Source organism: Cololabis saira, unplaced genomic scaffold (assembly GCF_033807715.1).
Source record: "Cololabis saira isolate AMF1-May2022 unplaced genomic scaffold, fColSai1.1 scf055, whole genome shotgun sequence".
Classification (NCBI taxonomy): Eukaryota; Metazoa; Chordata; class Actinopteri; order Beloniformes; family Belonidae; genus Cololabis; species Cololabis saira.
Genome location: NW_026906219.1, coordinates 221,753 through 243,141, shown reverse-complemented (window position 1 = coordinate 243,141; position 21,389 = coordinate 221,753). Strand labels below are relative to the sequence as shown.

The 21,389-nt window shown below is 41.2% G+C and overlaps 4 non-coding genes and 1 pseudogene across 4 annotated transcripts; all 5 read right to left on the bottom strand.

Annotated features, from left to right (window-relative positions):
* Positions 1-19,882: 19,882 nt before the first annotated feature.
* Positions 19,883-20,001, bottom strand: LOC133435759 (5S ribosomal RNA; annotated as a pseudogene).
* Positions 20,002-20,218: 217 nt separating this feature from the next.
* On the bottom strand, positions 20,219-20,337 carry LOC133435558 (5S ribosomal RNA). The gene has a single exon (XR_009779398.1). It is a non-coding gene; the product is annotated as a 5S ribosomal RNA (ribosomal RNA).
* Positions 20,338-20,536: 199 nt separating this feature from the next.
* On the bottom strand, positions 20,537-20,655 carry LOC133435725 (5S ribosomal RNA). Its single transcript, XR_009779559.1, has one exon. It is a non-coding gene; the product is annotated as a 5S ribosomal RNA (ribosomal RNA).
* Positions 20,656-20,854: 199 nt separating this feature from the next.
* On the bottom strand, positions 20,855-20,973 carry LOC133435629 (5S ribosomal RNA). Its single transcript, XR_009779467.1, has one exon. It is a non-coding gene; the product is annotated as a 5S ribosomal RNA (ribosomal RNA).
* Positions 20,974-21,190: 217 nt separating this feature from the next.
* LOC133435657 (5S ribosomal RNA) lies at positions 21,191-21,309 on the bottom strand. The gene has a single exon (XR_009779494.1). It is a non-coding gene; the product is annotated as a 5S ribosomal RNA (ribosomal RNA).
* Positions 21,310-21,389: the final 80 nt, after the last annotated feature.

Sequence of the window (21,389 nt, the reverse complement as noted above, 5' to 3'; positions counted from 1 at the left end):
CTGGCTCAGTGTTTCGAGAGGAGGTAGTAAAACGTTAATACCTGAAGCAACAGCAGGACTGGTGTCATCACCATCACCACCTTTGAACAGCCAATATGCTTACAGTGTTTTTTCATACACGTATAGTTCATACAGGAAGATAGTGTAGCCTTTGTCTCACTTGATTTGGCCTTGTATTCATATACATACTAATTGAATGATTATAGGCTATCCCATTTGTTGCCCAAATAAATAATTTCAAAATCAGTAAATAATTAAAATCAGTACTCGAGTTGTAAAAAAAAAAGAAATCAGGGGGGATGGTGGATTTTATCATATGGGGACAGATAATTGTGCTGATTACAAATAATATAATATATTACAAATAATAGCAGTGACCAAAACACCTGCAGAAATACTGCAGGAATGACATAAATATCCACTGGGCTTACATAAATATCCACTGGGCTTACATCAAATACATCAAAACACAACAATAAAAACACTTTTCTGAACTTATCAATATGACTCTGTCCTTCACAGGATAAGTAAAATGGATCACTGCAAAAACTCTAAATCTTAACAAGAATATTTGTCTTATTTCTAGTTAAAATGTCTCATTTTAGTAAAAAAAATCTCATTACACTTAAAACAAGACTCATCACTGGAAAAAACAACAATTTTCACCTGTTTCAAGTAGATTTTCACTTGTAATAAGTAGAAAAATCTGCATGTGGAACAAGATTGTTTTGCTTGTAATGAGAAGATAAATCTTGTCCCATTGGCAGATTTTTCTACTTATTTCAAGTGAACATTTACTTGAAACAGGTGAAAATGGTCAAATAAGTTATTTTTCTGGTGTTATTTTTCTGGTGATGACTCTAAATGTTGAAATAGCAGTAAAACCACATTCATTGATGAAATGACATAAGGGGTGGAAAGGGGTGATGGCAGTTTTACAGGGGGATGATTTGGACCGTTTTTATTTCAGGGGGGAAATCCCCCTCATCCCCCCTCAACTCGAGTACTGATTATAATAAAGTGTCTTATAAATCAATAATTTTAAAATCTCAATCCTTATTTTTATTTAACGGCCAGGGTTTATAGGCTGCATATTTACACTGTGTAGCCTGAAAGTGAACTGCAACTTACGTGCGGACGCATCTTTGCTGTGGAGGGGGCTGAATAAATCAACCAATTTTTCACATTTGGCCGTGTCTTCCTCCAGCGCCTTTTTTTTCTCTCTCCCTCTCGGCACCGCCTTGTCGAGGCAAAACCTCATTTTAACTCTCCCTCGCTGTGGAAACAGCCCCTGCTTGTAATAATGGCTGCAGCTCGAGCGGCAGAGCTGGTGGTGGGCGTGGTTTCAGCAGCGGAGGAGACCGAGGGTTGGTGTGCATTTTGGTGACGTAAAGAAAATGCACCAATCTTAACGGCTCACAGAAACCACGTGACACTGGGGGACTCTGTAAGGGTGGGGGCGAGCAGATCTTGCAGATTTTCATAGGGATTTCATCTTTTCTGTGTTGGCAGGCTGAGGGGAGACCACTTTAAATATGTTAAAACAAGAAAACACGTGTTTTTCATAATAGGTCCCCCTTTAAAGATTTTCTAACAGTTTAGTTTGTTATGAACGTCAGAGATGTAGTTATAACACTGCATACTTGTGAATAATTATAAACATTGAAAAACGTACTTTTATATGAAAATAACCAGAAACAGATAGCTATAACATGGTATTTATATACTGCTTTAATGAACATTATTTTTATAGCCTATAAGCTATAAATATTATTTTTCTATTTTAATAAAATTAAATGTTTTTCTCTCATTTCAATTAAAACAAATAGGAATATTATCGGTTTTAATGACAATTATTGTACATCACAGCTAATTGTAAAATACATTGATTCAATTCGATTATATACAGGAATTACAGGCTATGATAATAATAGAAAAGAAAGAAAAATGACTCAAACAAAAAAAAAAAACAGTGAGTGAGACAGGCAAGACAGCGACAACCAATGCAAGTGGGATGTCAACAGTGTATACATATTTCAAAACACAGAAAACAACTTCTGAGCAAGTGGTTTGTTGAGCAGATATTGGAATTAATCTCAGATATTTGCATGAGGTCACTCTCACTCTCAACTAAATAAATAAATAAATATATATATATAAATACAACAACACACCCCTCTCCTCTTAAAATAAATTCAAATAAACAATCAAACTTATTTCCTTATACAATTTATACAAAAACCATATGTCTTTGTAAAAGAGCATAATACAAAGTCTTTCAGAATAAATGTACGTATTTTTAACGTGTGACAGCATCCTGTATCATAACTACATCTCTGCCGTTTGTACAAACCAAACTGTGTGGAAATCGGGTAAAGAGTCTGGGAGTTATGAATGATTGTAGTCCGGGAGAAACCTTGCTCAGTAGAAATGATGCACTAAGACGCAAATAATGCCTTGTCCAAGATGGCGGCCGCATCGATCGGCGCCCGGTCCAAGATGGCGGCCGCGCCCCACCCCCCCCTCCCCCGAAGAGCTGCGCGCGCATTCCAAACTGCACTCATCCCCCCACCTTCCCCCCGCGGGAGCTCAACCCCTCCCCTCCCCTCCCAGTGCTGTTGCAGCAGTCTTCTCAGCTGCAGCAGTCCTGCTGGATCTGACTGAGACACAGTCTGATCACACATAAATATTCATTTAAAATCACGTCTAATGATTAGGTTTATCAAAATCACAGGACATTTTCAAAATACAGTAAACAATATACTTAAGAAGTCCCATATGTCTATGACATTTATTGACAAAGACATAGCTTTTTACGTTATTAGTTCATTTTTTTAATTTTTAGAGTGACCAAGTTTTTCAAAAACAATATGTTACAGTGTATGATTTTTTACTCCTGTTGTAAGCTATCTGAAACTGTCATTTGATTTTCCTTACACAAAATCTTTGATTTTTAATTAATATTTTTCCAGAAATACAGAGTGACATAAAAATGCCAATTCCTTTCAAGAAATAACCACGATACGCGACACAGTCAACAAGGAACCTACTGCCAATCAAATGTGTCAATTTCATTAAGATTGGATAAACCAAACAGCAACTAAAGCACATAATTTGATGAAAAATGTATACCTGACCAAAAGGTGGCGCTATGGAGTTCATCCAAGATTGTCATATCCACTTGTTCAGAATGCAAGCCCGATTAAATGTATTGAATTTGGGTTCATTCTGACCAATTATGTTTAAGTTACAACAACTTTTATGTTCATGGCGAGACCCCGAAATTTGACAACCTCTGACAGCGACGCCCTTTGACACAAACTTACAGTTTTCTCTGTCACTCATCGTCAATGCCTTACCTATTATCTCACCAACTTTGAGATCAAGAAACTGATCTCGTTTGGAGCACAGATGCAAACTAGAAGACATGACAATTCCTGGTGCCAACAGGTGGCGCTACAACCGATCCTGAATATTCCACCATAGATGTCTTCAGACTCAGTCTACAATCATGCACATACGTTTTCAACCACATCAAATCATGTATTGCTGAATTACAGCCAATTGATGTTTGATGGCGAAGCTTAAAAATGACCTCAAACTTCGCCGGATCACTACGGTCACGCCCTCTGGCAGAAACTTAAAAGCTTCGCAATTTAGCGTCGGCCATGTGTCTAGATTGTACAAACCAAGTTGTGAGCCAATTCGATAAAATCTCTAGGAGGAGTTCGTTAAAGTACGAGGCCTAGAAATGATCAGAATTCATGAAAAATGACATTTTCTGTTCAAAATGCCGGACTTCCTGTGTAACTTAGACCATGGGTCCAAAAGACTTTTTTGTAGCTCTTTGTCTAATATAATACACACATAAAGGTCATTGCTGTAAGTCAAACCATATTGTGGGGCTCGTCAAAAAACATAAAATAGGTGGCGCTATAGAGCCCATTCTTGTGGACCCATGCCTGTCGCCCATAAAATACGTAATTTTACGCGACTCTGGAAGCGTGTGCAAAATTTGGTGAGTTTTGGAGCATTTTAAGGCCTCCAAAAAGGCAATTTATTTACGGCGAGAATAATAATAATAATAATTAAAGCTGCAAGCAGCGATGAACGGGCCCTCGCACTCACGGCCACCGCCCACCATAAGCATATCAGAAATGACACCACCCACGACTTCCTATGTCAAACCATTCAAAAGTTATAGCAGAAAAAAGGGACAACCAATCAGAAGAAGGGGCGGGGGTAATTCAGGCCAATGAAGCTCAAGGACTCATTACAGAATCCCATGACACCACCCACGACTCTTTATGTCAAAACATTCAAATGTTATAGCAGGAAATAGGGACAACCAATCAGAAGAAGGGGCGGGGCTAATTTTCGCCAATTATGGTCAAGGACTCAATACCAAGTCCGATGACACCACCCACGACTCTTTATGTCAAACCTTTCAAAAGTTATGGGAGAGAAAGGTATTCTAGTGGGCGCTGTTGAGCCGTTAGGCCACGCCCATTAATGCAAACCATGAAATATCAAATGTATCGACAGGCCTGGCTTTTCTCTAAGTTGGGACATGATACAGGTGTGTAACGATTTTCGTTCATCTACGTCAAACCGTATTATGGGGCTTGAGGCGCAAAGTTTTTTCTGTCTGAACCAATCAGATGAAGGGTGGGCGCGCTTTTTGCTGTCTAGCGTCGCCACGGTAACGCTTTTGAAAGAGAAAAGTAATGCGTGGTGTCGGAGGATGGAGACGCACGTTTTGATGTATAACACACCTGGGTGCACGTTACGGTTCGGGCTGAATTAATGACCGAAGAAAGGGCATAAATTGCGCCAAAATTACACGATTAATTCAAAATGTTCAAAATGGCTGACTTCCTGTTCGGTTTCGGCCATGGCGCCAAGAGACTTTCCTTTAAGTTGCGACATGATACAGGTGTGTACCGATTTTTGTGCATGTACGTCAAACTGTATTGTGGGGCTTGAGGCACAAAGTTTTATCTGTATGGACCAATCAGATGAATTGGGGGCGCGCTTTTTGGCGTCTATCATCGCCACGGTAACGCTTTTGACTGAGAAAAGTTATGCACGTTATTGCAGGATGGAGACGCACATTTTCATGTATAACACACCTGGGTGCACGTTACGGTTCTGGCGAAGAAGCGGCTGAAGGACTGGCATAAATTGCGCCAAAATTACATGATTAATTCAAACTGGCCGACTTCCTGTTGGGTTTCGGCCATGGCGCCAGGAGACTTTTCTTTAAGTTGTGCTATGATACAGGTGTGTACCGATAAAGGAAGCTCTGAAAACCTTAACAAACCATGGTTTACTATAGAACTTAGGAAATCCGCAAATTCAAAATTTAATGTCTATGAGTTTTGGTTCAAATATAAATCATTGGTATAGTATGCATAAATGGCTTTATGAGGGTGACACTTCCATTATAGATAAAATGTATTTCAAAATGGTTTTCAAAAATGAAAGGACACATGAGTCTATCTTTCTTGAAAAGTTAATTTAATTACTGATACTTATTAAAATATACATTTTGTTAAGGAAATCTATTAATTTTGAGATAAATAACGGTCGCCCCAATTACTTTTTTAAGGTCGTTGCCCTATTAATGTAGGTTTAAAAACACTAAAATACCTTTGTTTTAAGTTTTCACATATATGCACACTACATTCCAAAAGTTTGGAAAATGGCCAAATACATCTTTATTTTAAGTATTTTAAAAATAGGCCTCTCAAAGGCCTTATACATCATTGACCCACAATTGTGATTCAGGCTTAAAGCTCCCCTGCTACACGTCACTCAGGCAGCCAATCAGCACAGAGCCTCATTAACATAGCCCCCCCTCCCCTCAGAATCCCTCATAGACAAGGTTAGAAACGGTAAAAATAAAGACATGGCCCAGAGGCTGAATTTCTCATTTATGTAGAAAAAACCTTCAAAAGCTTGTTTTTAAGACATTCGATGCCTGTTTAAAATATACATTAAATGCCATAATAGGTCACCTTTAAATAATTTTTAAGCAAATGAAGCAACGGTAAATTCTCGCCAAATACAGTAAATTCCAGTTGTCCCTGAACGCACCAGGAGGATAATCGGCTTTTTAGAATTCCGACCGGTCCCTGAATGCACCCCCTCCGCGGCGCGGCGCGGTCCCGACCAGATCTCGGCTGAAAGCCGATAATAATATAATAAAATTGCAAAGCTGCTGTGAAATAAGGTGTAATACATGCACTGTAATTATTTTCTGTATAAAAATTGAATGTAAAAAGACGGGTTTGACTCAAAATCAGTGTGGTTTTATTTAAGTGGTCTCTGTCTCGGTAGAAGACAGAGACATGAAAGACGTGAAAAAATCGAGCTGCATTACAGACATGCGCCGCCGAAATACATCGGTGAAAACTATTCCACAGGAATATTTCACCATAGATGTCTTAAGACGACTCTACAATTATGCACACAATAAAAAAATACTTACAGATTAGGTTGGGACTCGTGTGAAAACACTGGAGGATTCATGTCGTGTGAGGAACGTCAATACGGTGCGCACGCAACGTCCCCCCGCTCCCCCCCTCCTCCCTCCCCCTCGGCCTCCGCTCCGCTGCAGGAGGTGGCCGGCACACAGAGCCAGCTTGCTTTAAATCCAATGGATTTAAATAAATATTCATTACCAATCGTGCGTTTTACGCACCTTAATGGCAAAAATATATTTTCACATCACAGTAAACAATATTTTTACGAAGTTTACGAAGTTAATTGGACATGGCATGACAAAAATATGATTTAATTGTATATGAATACATTTTTGGAAAAAGAGAGTTACAAAGTTCTTCAAAAGCGATATGTACCGGCGTATGATTTTTTAGTCATGTCGAAATGTATCTAAATCTGACATTTTATTGTCATAAGACCAAGCCTATGATTTTAAATTATTATTTTACCAAAAAATTCAGAGTGACGTAAAATGTCAGTTCCCTTCAAGTTATGACCACGATACTCAACACAGTTAATAAGGACGCTTATGACAATAATATGTGTCGATTTCATTGTGATTGGATGAATGAAACAGCAATGACAGCACATAATTTGATGAAAAATGTATACCTGACCAAAAGGTGGCGCTATGGATTTCAATCCAAGATTGTCATATCCACTTGTTCAGAATGGAAGCCTGATTACATGTATTGATTTTGGGTCAATTTGGACCAAGTATGTTTAAGTTACAACAACTTTTATGTTCATGGCGAGACACAGAAATTTGACAACCTCTGACAGCGACGCCCTTTGACACAAACTTACAGTTTTCTCTGTCACTCATCGTCAATGTCTTACCTATTATCTGACCAACTTTGAGATCATTAATCTCATCTCGCTTGGAGCACAGATGCAAACTAGAAGACATGACAATTCCTGGTGCCAACAGGTGGCGCTACAACCGATCCTGAATATTCCACCACATATGTCTTCAGGCTCAGCCTACAATCATACACATACGTTTTCAACCACATAAAATAATGTATTGCTGAATTACAGCCAATTGATGTTTGATGGCGAGGCTTAAAAATGACCTCAAACTTCGCCGAATCACTACGGTCAAGCCCTCTGCTAAAAACTTAAAAGCTTCGCAATTTAGCGTCGGCCATGTGTCTAGATTGTACAAACCAAGTTGTGAGCCAATCTGATAAAATCTCTAGGAGGAGTTCGTTAAAGTACGAGGCCTAGAAATGATCAGAATTCATCAAAAATGACATTTTCTATTCAAAATGACGGACTTCCTGTGTAACTTAGAGCATGGGTCCAAGAGACTTTTTTTGTAGGGCTTTGTCTGATATAATAGACACATAAAGGACATTGCTGTAAGTCAAACCATATTATGGGGCTCGTCGAAAAACATAAAATAGGTGGCGCTATAGAGCCCATTCTTGTGGACCCATGCCTGTCGCCCATAAAATACGTAATTTTACGCGACTCTGGAAGCGTGTGCAAAATTTGGTGAGTTTTTGAGCATTTTAAGGCCTCCAAAAAGGCAATTCATTTACGGCAAGAATAATAATAATAATAATAATAATAATAATAATAATAATAATAAACATCACAGATACAATAGGGTCCTCGCACTTTCAGTGCTCGGGCCCTAATAATAATAATAATAAACATCACAGATACAATAGGGTCCTCGCACTTTCAGTGCTCGGGCCCTAATAATAAACATCACAGATACAATAGGGTCCTCGCACTTTCAGTGCTCGGGCCCTAATAATAAACATCACAGATACAATAGGGTCCTCGCACTTTCAGTGCTCGGGCCCTAATTAAAGCTGCAAGCAGCGATGAACGGGCCCTCGCACTCACGGCCACCACCCCCCATAAGCATATCAGAAATGACACTTACGACTTCCTATGTCAAACCATTCAAAAGTTATAGCAGTAAAAAGGGACAACCAATCAGAAGAAGGGGCGGGGCTAATTAAGGCCAAAGAAGCTCAAGGACTCATTACAGAGCCCCATGACACCACCCACGACTCTATGTCAAAACATTCAAAAGTTATAGCAGGAAATAGGGACAACCAATCAGAAGAAGGGGCGGGGCTAATTTTCACCAATTATGGTCAAGGACTCAATACAGAGTCCCATGACACCACCCACAACTCTTTATGTCAAACCTTTCAAAAGTTATGGCAGAGAAAGGTTTTCTAGGGGGCGCTGTTGAGCCGTTAGGCCACGCCCATTAATGCAAACCATAAAAATCAAATTTATCGCCAGGCCTGGTGCAAAATTTGATGACTTTTTGGGCCGTTTAGGGGGGCAAAAAAGGACCTCCTTTCGTCAGAAGAAAAGAAAGAAAGAAAGAAAGAAAGAAAGAAAGAAAGAAAGAAAGAAAGAAAGAAAGAAAGAAAGAAAGAAAGAAAGAAAGAAAGAAAGAAAGAAAGACAGACAGACAGACAGACAGACAGACAGACAGACAGACAGACAGACAGACAGACAGACAGACAGACAGACAGACAGACAGACAGACAGACAGACAGACAGACAGACACAGAGAAAATCATGGCGGTACAGATGAGAGGATAGTAGTTAAAATCAGATCACTCAAATGAACGACGATCATACAGTACAGCTGTATCTCATGGTCCAGAATGTATGATATTATATTAATCTATTATACCATATTATATTACATGTTGTTATATCATATTAGCGTACCCAGTAATATAGCATATTGTATTATTATATTGTATGTTGCTTCATTTCATATATTTTTGACTGTATTATATTGTAAAATTATATATCATAGCGATTGCATTATTATATAATTTCATTTATAACACTAAAATACAATTCCTCACACACACACTCCTTCCAAATGTTTCTTTTTTTTGCTCCATTATGACAATTGTATGCTGTCATCCATTATGTTTTTTGTTTTTAAGTTTGTTATGTCTGTTATTCAAATATATTAATACATTCATTAATATGCTATACTGTATTTTGTTTTGTGTATATTGTGTGTGTGTTTGTGTATGTATATATATATATATATATATATATATGTGTGTGTGTGTGTGTGTGTGTGTGTGTGTGTGTATACCTGAATAGCATAACCAGTAGTGTGACTACCTGCAGAACGTAGTTTAGCATGAAAGCCTGCATATTTAACGTACATCAAGCATCCTGTATCGTAGCTACATGTCTGCCGTTTGTAACAAAGAAAACTGCGTGAAAATCGGTTGAAAATTAAGCAAGTTATAGTTATTTTACTTATGCAGACACCTCCTTCCACAATAGAAGTGAACGCACTGGAGTCAAAGCGATACCGATCCAAGGAATTTCTCGACTAACTTATGCTGCTATCTCACTACATTTAGATAATAAAATTAGTAAAACTGTTAACCAGATGCTTTTTAATTTCCTATGGAAAAATCGTATACATTACATTAGAAAAAGTATAGTCATGAATACTTATGAATCTGGAGGGCTTAATTTCCTGGATTTTAAAACTTTAAACAATACATTTAAAATTAATTGGGCGAAAAATTTTATGAAGAATCCCACCTCAATCTGGAATTTTATTCCCCACCATATTTTCTCTCGTTTTGGAGGCCTTCATTTCATACTGTCTTGTAATTATAATGTAGAAAAAATTCCAGTTAAGTTATCTGTATTTCATAAACAGGTCCTCCTTGCATGGACTCTTATCTATAAGCATAACTTTTCACCCCACCGTTATATTATTTGGAACAATAGAGATATCCTAGTTAGAAATAAATCCTTTTTTTTAAACCTGGTTTCAGAACCGGATCTGGCTGGTGAGTCCGCTGCTAAATGAGGAAGGAGTTGTGCTGTCTTACGGAGACTTTTCATCACGACATAGTCTTCAAATAACTCCTGAAGAATTCTCAGTTGTCGCCAATGCTATTCCATCAGGCACCTTAATGCTTTTTAAAAACAGTTGTACTTCCTCGTCTAGAAATGTGTCTGTCCCATTCTCAACTGACTCCCCAATAGGTAAAATATGTTTTTCACTGACCCAAAAGAATAATAATAAAAGGGTATGTGCCTTATTTCAAAAAGATATTGTTGCTACCCCTAATATTACTGTTTATTGGAATCGTTTCACAGATCATATTGATTGGAAAAAAACTTGGATGCTTCCTAACAAGTTTTTAATCACAAATAAGGTTAAGGAGGTCTCTTACAAAATCATACATAAATATGATCCTGCTAACCATTACATGCAGAAATTTAAAAAGGACATTAATACAAATTGTTCCTTCTGTAATTTACATCCAGAAACAGTTGTCCATTTATTTTGGCTTTGCTCTCATTCGAAAAAACTATGGGCAGATATTAGCAAATTTATTATTGACTCCTTTGGTATAGATTTTAATTTATATTGGGAAAATGTTGTTTTTGGTTTCCATTGTTTCTCTAAAAAAGAAGGAAAATGTTACTTTTTGATAAATCTGTTTTTATTTCTTGCCAAATTCCATATTCATAAGAGTAAATTTTCAAAGAAAACCCCTTGTTTTTTTGTTTTCCAGAAAGAAATGGAACTTTACTTGAAATTAATCCTAAAATCAACAAATGAAAAGGCTTTTAAAACCGTAGACTTGTGTTACGTTTAATCTTCTTGAATAACAAACATCACCCCTGGCACATGTTCTGTTTTTTATTTGTATACTGTTCGTGTATACTGTTTTGTGATAATTCTTTTAAATAAAGTAAAAAAAAAAAAAAAAAAAAAAAAACGATCCAAGATGGCGGCCACGCCCGATGTTCTCAGGCAGTCAATGCGGCGCCTTGACCAAGATGGCGGCCGCGCTGAACACCAGCCCCTCCCCCCCGTGGGAGCTGCGCGCGCATTCCAAACTCCACCCCCCCAACCCCCTCCACCCACCCCCACCCCCCCCGCCCCCGGGGGAGCTGCGCACGCATTCCAAACACCTGCGCCCGGCGGGAGCTCAGCCCCTCCCCTCTCCACTCTGCTGGAGCTGCTGGAGCTGAGAGACTGAGAGATCAACATGTCAGGCAGCCTGATCACACATAAATATTATTTAAAAATCACTCATGTATCTTTGACTTATGGAATTAACATGATATTTTTTCTCATTATAGTAAACAACATATCTATGAAGTCGGATGTCAATTTTGACATTTTGTGACAAAGACATAGCTTTTTATGTTATTAGTTCATTTTTTTAATTTTTAGAGTGACGGAGTTCTTCAAAAATAATATGTTCCAGTGTATGATTTTTTAGTCCTGTTGTAAGCTATCTGAAACTGCCATTTAATTTTCCTTACACAAAATCTCTGATTTTTAATTAATATTTTACCAGAAATACAGAGTGACATAAAAATGCCAATTCCTTTCAAATTACGACCACGATACGCGACACGGTCAACAAGGGACCTACTGACAATCATATGTGTCGATTGGATTAAGATTGGATGAACGAAACAGCCATTACAGCACATAATTTGATGAAAAATGTATACCTGACCAAAAGGTGGCGCTTTGGAGTTCATCCAAGATTGTCATATCCACTTGTTCAGAATGGAAGCCTGATTAAATGAATTGATTTTGGGTTAATTCTGACCAATTATGTTTAAGTTACAACAACTTTTATGTTCATGGCGAGACCCCGAAATTTGACAACCTCTAACGGCCACGCCCTTTGACACAAACTTACAGTTTTCTCTGTCACTCATCGTCAACGCCTTACCTATTATCTGACCAACTTTGAGATCAAGAAACTGATCTCGTTTGGAGCACAGATGCAAACTAGAAGACATGACAATTCCTGGTGCCAACAGGTGGCGCTACAACCGATCCTGAATATTCCACCATAGATGGGTTCAGGCTCAGTCTACAATCATGCACATACGTTTTCAACCACATCAAATCATGTATTGCTGAGTTACAGCCAATTGATGTTTGATGGCGAAGCTTAAAAATGACCTCAAACTTCGCCGGATCACTACAATCACGCCCTCTGGCAGAAACTTAAAAGCTTCGCAATTTAGCGTCGGCCATGTGTCTAGATTGTACAAACCAAGTTGTGAGCCAATTCGATAAAATCTCTAGGAGGAGTTCGTTAAAGTACGAGGCCTAGAAATGATCAGAATTCATGAAAAATGACATTTTCTGTTCAAAATGCCGGACTTCCTGTGTAACTTAGACCATGGGTCCAAAATACTTTTTTGTAGCTCTTTGTCTAATATAATACTCACATAAAGGTCCTTGCTGTAAGTCAAACCATATTGTGGGGCTCGTCAAAAAACATAAAATAGGTGGCGCTATAGAGCCCATTCTTGTGGACCCATGCCTGTCGCCCATAAAATACGTAATTTTACGCGACTCTGGAAGCGTGTGCAAAATTTGGTGAGTTTTCGAGCATTTTAAGGCCTCCAAAAAGGCAATTTATTTACGGCGAGAATAATAATAATAATTAAAGCTGCAAGCAGCGATGAACGGGCCCTCGCACTCACGGCCACCGCCCCCCATAAGCATATCAAAAATGACACCACCCACGACTTCCTATGTCAAACCATTCGAAAGTTATAGCAGAAAAAAGGGACAACCAATCAGAAGAAGGGGCGGGGCTAATTCAGGCCAATGAAGGTCAAGGACTCCATACAGAATGTGATGACACCACCCACGACTCTCTATGTCAAACCATTCAAAAGTTATAGCAGAAAATCGGGACAACCAATCAGAAGAAGGGGCGGGGCTAATTTTCGCCAATTATGGTCAAGGACTCAATACCGAGTCCCATGATACCACCCACGACTCTTTATGTCAAACCTTTCAAAAGTTATGGCAGAGAAAAGTATTCTAGTGGGCGCTGTTGAGCCGTTAGGCCACGCCCATTAATGCAAACCATGAAAAATCAAATTTATCACCAGGCCTGGCTTGCCCATAGGAAAAACAACACCAACCGCCGCTGAGTTTGTGTGCAGTTTCCCATTGAAACAATATCTCACACTACTGAGGTTAGATGAAAAACATTAATTAGATGAAGTTGGTAATTAAAGGAGCATGAGGCAGGATTGAGGCAGGATTTATGAAAAAAATGTGTATACGTTTTAAGTTTTCTAGTAATAATGTCAGATGAAGCGTTCCAAACCAAAAAGAATGAGCCCTCTAGCGTATCTGTCCTTTGCCTTGAACAGGCTGTGTGCTGCAAAATGTGCTGCAATTGTGCCCGGAATTTCCCGCGCTGTCCTGCGGATGTGACGTCAATTGACGCTGCATGCGCGTTCTCCCCGTTCTCCCGTGCCGGCTTCGCTGTTGGCTGCAGTACCCCCAACGGCCGTCGTGGTGAAGGGTGGCGCTAGAGAGTCTCATTTCTTAAAAGGAGCCTCAAGCTCCTTTAAAGATTACAATATTTAGATATCACTCATCACACCAGTAAACAGGAGAAACCACAATGGTCAATTCTCGCCAAATTGAGTAAATTCCAATTGTCCCTGAACGCACCAGTGGATGAAAGATGCAGTGGATGAAAAAATAATCATCAGTTTCCGAATTCCGACGGTGTATATTTTTATTTGCACCTTTTGCTATAAAAAAAAAAACAAAAAACAGTCAATGAAAAATGGATAGGAATAGGAAGCCAAGAGGACTTATAATATTACAAAGTTCACTCTCACTCTCAAATAAATAAATAAATAAATATATATAAATAAATACAACAACACACCCCTCTGCCCTTCAAATAAATTCAAATGAACAATCAAACTTGTTTCTTTATACAATTAATTAATTTATACATTTATCAATATTCCATACCATGTCTTTGTAAAAGAGCATAATACAAAGTCTTTCAGCATAAAAGTACGTATTTTTAATGTGTGACAGCGTCCTGTTTCATAACTAAATCTCTGCCAGCCTCTCCAAGATGGCCGTCGGTACCTTATCCAAGATGGCGGCCGCGCTGAACGTCAGCTCCAATGCCCCGCCCCCCCGCGGGAGATGCGCGCGCATAACAAGCCCCCCCCCTACCCCCCACCCCTCCCTCCGTCCCCCGCGGGAGCACCCCTCCTTTCTCTCCTCTCCTCCTTTGCTGTCACCCGCTGCAGGCAGTCAGTCAGAGTTAAGAATCCAGTGAATTTAACATAAATATTAATCTAAAATCAACGGTCCCACTCAGGCTTATGAAATTCACAAGATATTTTCTCATTATAGTAAACAACATATCTATGAAGTCGGATGTCAATTTTGACATTTTGTGACAAAGACATAGCTTTTTATGTTATTAGTTCATTTTTTTAATTTTTAGAGTGACGGAGTTCTCAGAAAATAATATGTTCCAGTGTATGATTTTTTAGTCCTGTTGTAAGCTATCTGAAACTGCCATTTAATTTGCCTTACACAAAATCTCTGATTTTTAATTAATATTTTACCAGAAATACAGAGTGACATAAAAATGCCAATTCCTTTCAAATTACGGCCACGATACGCGACACGGTCAACAAGGGACCTACTGACAATCATATGTGTCGATCACATTAAGATTGGATAAACCAAACAGCAACTAAAGCACATAATTTGATGAAAAATGTATACCTGACCAAAAGGTGGCGCTATGGAGTTCATCCAAGATTGTCATATCCACTTGTTCAGAATGCAAGCCCGATTAAATGTATTGAATTTGGGTTCATTCTGACCAATTATGTTTAAGTTACAACAACTTTTATGTTCATGGCGAGATCCCGAAATTTGACAACCTCTGACAGCAACGCCCTTTGACACAAACTTACAGTTTTCTCTGTCACTCATCGTCAATGCCTTACCTATTATCTCACCAACTTTGAGATCAAGAAACTGATCTCGTTTGGAGCACAGATGCAAACTAGAAGACATGACAATTCCTGGTGCCAACAGGTGGCGCTACAACCGATCCTGAATATTCCACCATAGATGTCTTCAGGCTCAACCTACAATCATGCACATACGTTTTCGACCACATCAAATCATGTATTGCTGAATTACAGCCAATTGATGTTTGATGGCGAAGCTTAAAAATGACCTCAAACTTCGCCGGATCACTACGGTCACGCCCTCTGGCAGAAACTTAAAAGCTTCGCAATTTAGCGTCGGCCATGTGTCTAGATTGTACAAACCAAGTTGTGAGCCAATTCGATAAAATCTCTAGGAGGAGTTCGTTAAAGTACGAGGCCTAGAAATGATCAGAATTCATGAAAAATGACATTTTCTGTTCAAAATGCCGGACTTCCTGTGTAACTTAGACCATGGGTCCAAAAGACTTTTTTGTAGCTCTTTGTCTAATATAATACTCACATAAAGGTCATTGCTGTAAGTCAAACCATATTGTGGGGCTCGTCAAAAAACATAAAATAGGTGGCGCTATAGAGCCCATTCTTGTGGACCCATGCCTGTCGCCCATAAAATACGTAATTTTACGCGACTCTGGAAGCGTGTGCAAAATTTGGTGAGTTTTCCAGCATTTTAAGGCCTCCAAAAAGGCAATTTATTTACGGCGAGAATAATAATAATAATTAAAGCTGCAAGCAGCGATGAACGGGCCCTCGCACTCACGGCCACCGCCCCCATAAGCATATCAGAAATAACACCACCCACGACTTCCTATGTCAAACCATTCAAAAGATATAGCAGAAAAAAGGGACAACCAATCAGAAGAAGGGGCGGGGCTAATTCAGGCCAATGAAGGTCAAGGACTCCATACAGAATGTGATGACACCACCCACGACTCTCTATGTCAAACCATTCCAAAGTTATAGCAGAAAATCGGGACAACCAATCAGAAGAAGGGGCGGGGCTAATTAAGGCCAACGAAGCTTAAGGACTCATTACAGATTCCCATGACACCACCCACGACTTCCTATGTCAAACCATTCAAAAGTTATAGCAGAAAAAAGGGACAACCAATCAGAAGAAAGGGCGGGGCTAATTCAGGCCAATGAAGGTCAAGGACTCCATAAAGAATCTGATGACCCCACCCACGACTCCCTATGTCAAACCATTCCAAAGTTATAGCAGGAAATCGGGACAACCAATCAGAAGAAGGGGCGGGGCTAATTAAAGCCAACTAAGCTTAAGGACTCATTACAGAGTCCCATGACACCACCCACGACTTTCTATGTTAAACCATTCCAAAGTTATAGCAGAAAATCAGGACAACCAATCAGAAGAAGGGGCGGGGCTAATTAAGGCCAACGAAGCTTAAGAACTCAGTACAAAGTCCCACGACACCACCCACGACTTCCTACGTCAAACCATTAAAAGATTATAGCAGAAAAAAGGGACAACCAATCAGAAGAAGAGGCGGGGCTAATTCTGGCCAATGAAGGTCAAGGACTCCATAAAGAATCTGATGACACCACCTACGACTCTCTATGTCAAACCATTCCAATGTTATAGCAGGAAATCGGGACAACCAATCAGAAGAAGGGGCGGGGCTAATTAAGGCCAACGAAGCTTAAGGACTCATTACAGAGTCCCATGACACCACCCACGACTTCCTATGTCAAACCATTCAAAAGTTATGGCAGATAAAAGTATTCTAGGGGGCGCTGTTGAGCCGTTAGGCCACGCCCATTAATGCAAACCATGAAATATCAAATTTATCGCCAAGTCTGGCTTGCATGCAAAATTTGGTGACTTTTGGAGAACTATCAAATATGGACCAATCACATGAAGGGGGGGCGCGCCTTTTGGCGTCTAGCGTCGCCACGGTAATACTTTTGAAAGAGAAAAGTAATGCGTGGTGTCGCAGGATGTAGACGCACATTTTGATGTATAACACACCTGGGTGCACGTTACGGTTCGGGCTGAATTAACTGCCGAAGGAATGGCATAAATTTCGCCAAAATGACACAATTTATTCAAAATGGCCGACTTCCTGTTCGGTTTCGGCCATGGCGCCAAGAGACTTTTCTTTTAGTTGTGACATGATACAGGTGTGTAGCGATTTTCGTGCATGTACGTCAAACCGTATTGTGGGGCTTGAGGCACAAAGTTTTCCGGGGGGCGCTGTTGAGCCATTTTGCCACGCCCATTAATGCAAACCATGAAAGATCAAATTTATCGCCAGGCCTGGCTTGCATGCCAAATTTGGTGCCTTTTGGGGAACTATCAAATATGGACCAATCAGATGAAGGGGGGGTCCGCTTGTTGGCATCTAGCGTCGCCACGGTAACACTTTTGAAAGAGAAAAGTAATGCGTGTAGTCGCAGGATGGAGACGCACATTTTGATGTATAACACATCTGGGTTCACGATACGGTTCGGGCTGAATTAACTCTCGAAGGAATGGCATATATTGCTCCAAAATTACGCAATTAATTCAGAATGTTCAAAATGGCCGACTTCCTGTTCGGTTTCGGCCATGGCGCCAAGAGACTTTTCTTTTAGTTGCGACATGATACAGGAGTGTACCAATTTTCGTTCATGTACGTCAAACCGTATTATGGGGCTTGAGGCGCAAAGTTTTTTCTGTCTGAACCAACCAGATGAAGGGTGGCCGCGCTTTTTGGCGTCTATCATCGCCACGGTAACGCTTTTGAAAGAGAAAAGTAATGCGTGTAGTCGCAGGATGGAGACGCACATTTTGATGTATAACACACTTGGGTGCACGTTACGGTTCGGGCTGAATTAACTTTCGAAGGAATGGCATAAATTTCGCCAAAATGACACAACTAATTCAAAATGGCCGACTTCCTGTTCGGTTTCGGGCATGACGCCAAGAGCCTTTTCTTTCAGGTGCGCCATGATACAGGTGTGTACCGATTTTCGTGCGTGTACGACATACCGCATTCTGGGGCTTGAGGCACAAAGTTTTCAAGGGGGCGCTGTTGAGCCATTTTGCCACGCCCATTAATGCAAACCATTAAATATCAAATTTTTCGCCAGGCCTGACTTGCATGCAAAATTTGGTGACTTTTTGGGCACGTTTAGGGGGGCAAAAAGGACCTCCTTTCGTCAGAAGAAAAAGAAAGAAAAAATTCCTACAGATACAATAGGGCCTTCGCACTGAAGGTGCTCGGGCCCTAATAATAAACATCACAGATACAATAGGGTCCTCGCACTTTCAGTGCTCGGGCCCTAATAATAATAATAATAAACATCACAGATACAATAGGGTCCTCGCACTTTCAGTGCTCGGGCCCTAATAATAAACATCACAGATACAATAGGGTCCTCGCACTTTCAGTGCTCGGGCCCTAATAAAGATGATAAAGAACACAATAATGATAACGTACAGTAATACGCATACAGTAATCTCATTAAACATAAGTTCAGCTTTACACCGTTCTAACTGACTGATCGCCCAAACGCCACCTCACGTCTCCTCTGGATTCTGGATCTGCGGGCTCTGTCGGTGGTGACCGGGTTCCTGCCGGGGTTCCCGGTGTCGGAGAGGTCCGGTTCAGCTTTGACCCCACCGCCGATCGCTTCTGGCGGGGATGCTCCGATAGCGAGCGGTCCCTCAGTCTCTGTCCTGCTCCTACTTCAAAAAGAAAAGGGCAACAGTTGCTGCAGCGGCGCCTCACGCCGGCTCTCTGGTCCTGACCGCGGCCTCAACACCGGCCTCGTTGCGACGGGGGGGCCGGTTCCTCCTTCGGAACGTCGGCTCACGTCCCTTGTGTGTCGCAGGGCTGCGGGAGGGGTTCGCGGGTCCAAGGCTGGAGCTTCTACAGCGGGTTCTGGCGGAGCAATCTTCCTGGACGCACGGTCCCTGGTGTGGAGAAAGTGCTCAAAGGAAGAAAGGAGTTAGCAGACAGAAAGAGTTGAGAGCGCCGTGCTCTGGTATCGGATTTTACGCCCGGCCCGTTAATGCAGGTCCGGAACGGCTCCCCCCCCACCCCAGGCTCTCGGGGAGTAGATGCGGCAGCGGCTGCACCGTCGGCAGGCACGTCTTGTCCGGTCCGCTGGCTGAGGGAGAGAGTGAGCACTGGGCAGGAAGGGAGCTTTTGAGTTTCGCGGGCTGCGTGATGTCACCAGCCCCTGGCAAGTGATTGGGTGCTTCCCGCTTTTGGGCTTGGGGCGGTTTTACTGAGAGGGACAGTCCCCCCCTTCAGAGCTTGCTTCCTGGGGCTCCATTTAGTCTGACCCCCCCTGGTGTCGTCACCCCAGGGAGTCTGTCCCTGGTCCCTTTGCGTTGTCTTTTCCTTTGTTCCTCCAGGTCTGGCAGGAACCCTGCTGGGTTTGTGGGGGCTATACTGCGCCTGACCCCCCTCCCAGGTGTCGTAAACCCCATGGAGTCTGTTATCTGGTCTGGAGTCATGCAGCATAAACTTTGGCTTGGCTTCGGCCCTTTACTGGCCCAAGAGAAATGTTCACCCACTCACATATGTCATGAATTCATAATCATATTAGTCCAATAGTCCAACACCTGGTATTCCCAGGCGGTCTCCCATCCAAGTACTAACCAGGCCCGACCCTGCTTAGCTTCCGAGATCAGATGAGATCAGGCGCATCCAGGCTGGTATGGCCGTAAGCAGAATCTGCTGCTTGAAATACCTCTTATATGGAGTTGAAGATAAGTCATAGAATATAAGTCATTGATTTCTTGGTGATAAGAATTTAGAAGCGCTTATTTGTTGGAGTTAAAGTGCCTTAACCATGTGCAAAACACTTTAGGACATGAGCTGTCGCTGTTACCACGTTGAAATTTGTGTGGGTAGATTAAGCGAGAGCGCTCTCTGCTGGTTGAAAATGCTTACAGCACCTGGTATTCCCAGGCGGTCTCCCATCCAAGTACTAACCAGGCCCGACCCTGCTTAGCTTCCGAGATCAGATGAGATCGGGCGCATCCAGGCTGGTATGGCCGTAAGCAGAAGCTGCAGCTTGAAATACCTCTGATATGGAGTTGAAGATAAGTCATAGAATATAAGTCATTGATTTGTTGGTTTTATTTGTTGGAGTTAAAGTGCCTTAACCATGTGCAAAACACTTTAGGACGTGAGCTGTCGCTGTTACCACGTTGAAATATGTGTGGGTAGATTAAGCGTGAGCGCTCTCTGCTGGTTGAAAAAGCTTACAGCACCTGGTATTCCCAGGCGGTCTCCCATCCAAGTACTAACAAGGCCTGACCCTGCTTAGCTTCCGAGATCAGACGAGATCGGGCGCATTCAGGCTGGTATGGCCGTAAGCAGAAGCTGCAGCTTGAAATACCTATTATATGGAGTTGAAGATAAGTCATAGAATATAAGTCATTGATTTGTTGGTTTTATTTGTTGGAGTTAAAGTGCCTTAACCATGTGCAAAACACTTTAGGACGTGAGCTGTCGCTGTTACCACGTTGAAATATGTGTGGCTAGATTAAGCAAGACCGTTCTCTGCTGGTTGAAAAAGCTTACAGCACCTGGTATTCCCAGGCGGTCTCCCATCCAAGTACTAACCAGGCCCTACGCTGCTTAGCTTCCGAGATCAGACGAGATCGGGCGCATCCAGGCTGGTATGGCCATAAGCCGAAGCTGCAGCTTGAAATACTTCTTATATGGAGTTGAAGATAAGTCATATAATACAAGTCATTGATTTGTTGGTGATAATAATTTAGAAGCGCTTATTTGTTGGAGTTAAAGTGCCTTAACCATGTGCAAAACACTTTAGGACGTGAGCTGTCGCTGTTACCACGTTGAAATATGTGTGGGTAGATTAAGCGAGAGCGCTCTCTGCTGGTTGAAAATGCTTACAGCACCTGGTATTCCCAGGCGGTCTCCCATCCAAGTACTAACAAGGCCCGACCCTGCTTAGCTTCCGAGATCAGACGAGATCGGGCGCATCCAGGCTGGTATGGCCGTAAGCAGAAGCTGCTGCTTGAAATACCTCTTATATGGAGTTGAAGATAAGTCATAGAATATAAGTCATTTATTTGTTGGTTTTAT